This window comes from Telopea speciosissima, chromosome 1 (assembly GCF_018873765.1).
Source record: "Telopea speciosissima isolate NSW1024214 ecotype Mountain lineage chromosome 1, Tspe_v1, whole genome shotgun sequence".
Lineage (NCBI taxonomy): Eukaryota > Viridiplantae > Streptophyta > Magnoliopsida > Proteales > Proteaceae > Telopea > Telopea speciosissima.
The window spans coordinates 87,681,503-87,687,364 of record NC_057916.1 but is presented as its reverse complement, the minus strand read 5'-3'; positions in this window follow the sequence as shown (position 1 = coordinate 87,687,364).

The window sequence follows — 5,862 nt, the reverse complement described above, 5'->3', positions numbered from 1 at the left end:
ATTAAGATCCACGACATGGCCGGAGGGATCCAAATTAAAAACGGCTACTAGCTTAGGTGGAGGAGGAGAAAAATTGAGACATGATAATCGATCGATCCTTTGGGTAGTATTAGATTGAGTGAGATGGAAGCCGAATAGCATTGGTGAACTCGAGTGGATGGTGCCCGCCCTTAATTTTCTTTCTTTCTACACATTGAATCATGCACATCGCTTGGAGATCGACCAAACCTTGCTGCCTAAATTTTAAGAGCCATATATATATATATATATATATATATACTACAAAGTGTTAGAGATCGAGTTTCATGATCACCACTTCAATAATTTAGATATCCCTATGCCATCATCCTAATTAAGCATGCATCCAACTCCAGGAATTGCATGCCTTTAATATATTAATCAGCCTAGCTTCCAATTAAGTGGTACTACTTAGTATCCCATGCATGTATATACATTCCACACGTACACGATCGAGTGCGTGCTCTGTGTGTGTGTGTGTGTGTGTGTGTGTGTGTGTGTGTGTGCTTGCTTGCTTATCCATAAAACCATGCATTCATCTAAGTCTTAATTATTATGACTAGACATTGGAATACATTAGTTAGGATTTAGGATATATAGGGTCATCCATGACCAACAGACGAATTCTTTCTACCCAAATATCTTGCATCCTAATGATGCCGGTCAGCTTGGAGCATTTTTTCAGACCACACAATATGTGAAGAAAACCAACCAAGGTCTTTGGCAGAAAAAAAAACAAAACCAAAAAAAAAAAAAAGGATTACATCTTTATTCCTAGGCAACAATTGCTTAATTCTAATGGTGGAGTATCGTCGTCTTATTTTTTGGCACAATATGTAGACCAAGAGAGTAAATCCCTTAATCTCTTGAGGGCATGCACTCAATAATCGACAAATCACTAACCAATCGACCAAGCGATTGTTTGCATAATCTAGTTCAAGCTCACCATGACCATGCCACGTTAGTGTTAATCTCTATTAATATATCAAGTTGAATTGGCAAATTATGCTTTTAGACTTGGTAGTGATATCACTTGGACTGGTTTCTTTCTTTTTTTTTTTTCTTTTTTTCTTTTTTTTTGGGTTCATGAACATTTTTTTTAGCATTGTTAGCATCCATGTAACTAAAAGTCATTGGTTACAAATTTACAATGAACTTGTTAGTGAATTGAATTTGTCTTCATTATTCGTCCTGTAAAAGGTAAAAGTGGTAATGTAGAAATTATTGTATCTTACAGTACCATTAGATTTGATAATAACCTCTTGTCTTATATAGTCCACATTTTAATGAGTGAAACGATGCTTGGTTTTACAAAAGAAAAAGAAAATATACCTGATTTTCTAACTATGGTTTAAACTTGACTCTTACATGGAAAAATATCTTATTTGAAGATGGTAATCTAGTAAATACATTTCATACCTTTAATTCAACTCAAGCTGAAGAGATTTATTCAATTGTCACTGCTAACCACTTTTGGTCCCAAATCTCCATTGAATTTTGATTCAAATTGGTCGGAATTCTCTGAATTTAGAAAGTATCGGACAGAATTGGTTATGAAGAATTTGGGTTATAATTGGTATCAAGTTCTTTTGATTCCAAGTGAAATAGGGTCGAATATGATCCTGATTTTAAAAACTTCGATCCAAACCATAACCTATTTCATTTCCCCTTTATTTTTTTAAAGATTATGGAAAAGGGGTAGCCAGGAAGTGCAACTTTTTCTTTTTCTGTTTTTGGGACATGTGGGTTAGGCAAGATCCTCTCTAATTCTTTAATCTGTCAATTCCTGACAATACCACCTCCGTTGTGCGACATGTAGCACACAAAAATCGTGTGGTGAAAATTAATTTGTTCCATTTCATGAGACCCAACCGCAGTTGACTTCAGGATCATATCAACCCGATGAGATTCTAAACCCAAAACCGATGAGATTCTAAACCCAAAACGCAGAAAGTAGGAAAAAAAAAAAGAAAAAGAAAACAGGGTACACACTTTCAAACCTCGACTTTCCCTCTCCCTCTCTCTCGGTTCATCACTTCATCGCCTTCCCTCCCCCCCTTTCTAATTCTGAACAGAAAAAAAAAGATTAAATAGTAAATAGAACCAGATTCACCAGATCTATTGTTGTGTTTGTGTTTGTTTTTGTTTTTGGAAGTACAGTTGATGATTTGAGATTTGCTGTCTTCTTTGATCGGTTGTAAAGTTGATTGAAGGAGTTGAGAACCTGAGGTGGATTTTAGAAAGGAAAAAAATGAAGCGACTGAAGCAAGTAATGTAAACGAAGTCCTGATCAGTGCAGGATTGTTGGCCTTACGAGTTTTGTTGAACACGTTTGTGGTGTTTGACTTTCTCTCTTTTTATTTTCTCCCTCTTTTGGGTTTTGGTTCTTTGTGAAAATCCAAGATTGATGAGGAAAGGTCCAACGTCTATTGGCTGTTGCTTGAGGGTATTCATCTGATGGGATAGAGATCCAGGCGTGCGTCAGTTGAATCTATGAGCTTCAAGTTGCAGAAAGCTCCTTGAAGTTTCAGGGGAATGAGGGATTTCTCAGCTTTGTGTTGCCACGTTAATTTAGATTGGAGGAGGAGATATGGGTAGATGAAGATTATGAGTTTGCTTAGAGAGGGTATCTAAGGATTCTAAGCTCACTCGACAATGGTTTCTGTAGAATAACCGGATATCGTTTTTGCAGAGCCACGACTCTGGCTTCACCAAGAAAACGGTTTTCGACTATGGCCGCATTTCCATAGGTGCTTTCCTCCATTGCAGTTGCAGCGGTAGTATTGGGTTTTGGTTTCACACCTTGAAGCTCTCCAATGGTGGGAAGGAGGGAAGGAGATGAACAGAGGGAGAGAGGGAGAGGGAAAGTCGCTGCTTGAAACTAATCTCCCACTTTCTTCGTTTTTTTTCTTCTAATTTTCTCTGTTTTGGGTTTGGGTGCTACCCGGGTTAGTGGTTGCCAAATTGGGTTGTAGTTCATGAAATGGTGCAAATCAATCCCTACCATACGATCTTAATGTGCCACATGTCGCACAATGAAGGTGGTATTGCCAGAAATTGCCAGATTAAAGAATTGGAGAGGATCTTTATCCAAGTGAAATAGGGTTGAATATGATCCTGATTTTAAAAACTTCGATCCAAACCCTAACCTGTTTCATTTCCCCTTTATTTTTTTAAGGATTCCGGAAAGGGAGTAGCTAGGAAGTGCCACTTTTTCTTTTCATGTTTTTGGGTAGAAGCTAGGAAGTGCAACTCATGTGGGTTAGGCAAGGTTTTTGAAAAAACAGGCCCAATCCATGGTCACAATATGCCTAATCCAAGCCTAGTTCGGTTATGGAGAGACAACTTGGTCGGTAAATTATGACCCATGTTTACCCTGACGCCATGAATAGCTAACTTCCAGGAAAACACTTTACTTGTGGGGACTTGAACCTGGGACCCGTGACCAAAACACATCGTCCTAAACCAGGCAGGCAAATGTAGGGCTAGGGAGGGTTAGGGTTTGGTTTAACAAGTTCTTTAAGAAGTGCATATTCACTTGAGCGAATTCTGGGGAAGTTCCTGCCTGGAGAAACTCCACTTCCATTGCTGAATGCAATAAAACCTTATCATCCCATATCCTGATGATCTCCTGGAGGGGCATTCAGCTAACGAGGGCCCAGATGTCAATATCTCCCTCTCCCTAATATCTCCCTCTCCACTTATTTTTCAGGTATGCGTGGAGATTTAATTATATCAGTGGTAGATAAACAACTCTTGGTTCTTGCATTGCATGGCCCACTTAGGAATAGGGGTGTAAATGAATAGCTGAAATCCGTTTCTGTATCCGTGTCTGTATCCGTTTAGCACTATCCGAATCCGTCCGAAAGCTAATCGGATGCTGATACGGATAGGCTATAGCTATTCGAAAAGCTATATTTACATGTAAACGGATAAAATATTCGATCCGTATCCGTTTAGCACTATCCGAATTCGTCCGAAAGCTAATCGGATACAGATGCGAATATAGCACTATCCGAGCCAAATCCGATCCATTTACATCCCTACTTAGGAAGGGTTTCCTATATACATATGCAGCTTCAACTCACTATCTATCAATTACATGGTCGTTCGTGTAGGGCACAACTTTTTTTAACAAATAGACCATATGATTCCTTAGAGCGAAAAAAAAATCCTCTCCAGCACGCCAATGAGTGTAGTGCGCATCGAACAGTTGAAGCTGTCCTTGGGCTTAAGGATTCTTACAGATCAAATTTCAATCTGAATGGATTTTCCCAAGTGAAAACTAGAAGAATGTACAATAACGGATAGAGAATCAATAAGCATGCAAGGACAGACAAGAGGATGCCTCCCAAGATACGTAAGAGCATGGTTTAGGATTCGGTAATAATAATATTGATCGACATCGATACCAATAGTTGGTTGATACAGGATCAATGATACAACAGGGGAAAGGGGTAAAATGGTCAAAATACAATATGATATCAATATCTTTGAGGGTAAAAATGTTTGATACAACCTGTTGCGTCAAGAACCGTATCAGAGCATCCTGTTCCTGCAAGACAGAATTAGCAAGAGAAGGTCGGGCTATGCCAGTGACTCCACTCCGATGCCTAAGTCAGAACTCTTAGCAACAGATGAAGATAATGGAAATCAGATGATCATGGAAGAATTTTACCTCCTTATTTATAGATGATGGTGGGCAGAATCGTGCCCTAGTAGGAATGTAGAGTCCTCGGAGTGGAGTGAGAGATTTTAGGAGTGATTTTAGGGATGGCGTTGATCTCTTGATTTTCTTAGCGCTTTATTAGGCGTTGTATGGGCAATAATCTCGGGCCATGGTAGTTCATGGCTGGCTCAGCGTTAATAGGTTGAAGTATTAAGGTCGTCCCTTCCCAGTAGGGGTCAGGTAGCCCTTACTAGGATGTCAACCTAGCGACTCCTCGCAATGACACGAGATCCGTCCTTGCGCATGCGCCTTGTGAGGTCCGTCGTTTACCAAAACCTCGTTCTTTATGAGCCTGGTCAACTCGCCTCTGGCCTACATGGCCTTAGCTCGTTCCATATACACGTGTCGAGTCCTCATTGAGGGGCGACATCTTCTAACATATCACGAGCCCCCCACTCCTTGGGCGTTCTCGCTCAGGGGAATTGAATCAATTTTGGGTTTTCATGTCTGGTCTCGCACGTGCGGATGAGATGGTTGGCAGTTGGGAGATGACTTGATGTTCCATCTCCTACCTGACGCGTGGCAGTAGTTATGATGGTGCCTCAATCAGGGCTACCGTCGTTTGAACTCGACGACGTTTGATGTTCCATATGTCTTTCGACGAGTGGCTCTAGGCATTATGTTATCTAGGGCAGAGCTACGGTAGCTCGAGTTCTGTCGCCTCCAATGCTCCACTTGTTAGCTGACGCATGGCCCATCTTTATGATGCTTCAGGCATATCCACCGTGGCTCGTTTCTAGTCCTTTGATGGGTTTTGCCTTCGACCGTTGGATTTTGGCGGTTCTTCTTCTTCTCTTGGTTATAAATTTGGGGCACCTGCACCTTTACCTTTTCTATTGTTGTCTCTGAGTTTCCTAGCCTTCGTCTTCTTCCTGCTACTTTATTCTCCTGCGTTCTTGTGTTCTCTTCTGTGCTTCGTCAGTGCCTTCAACAAGTTTTGGTTTCCTTCGCTCGCATTGCTCCCTTCGTTCGACCATCGTCTTTTGCTTCAGCGTGCTAGCTTTACCTCCCGTTCTTGTGCATTTCTCTTCCCAGTAAGTTCTTTGCAACCATGTCTTCATCTTCTTCCCGGCCAAAGCCCAATAGGGGTTCTGGTGACATTTCTGGTATGAGTG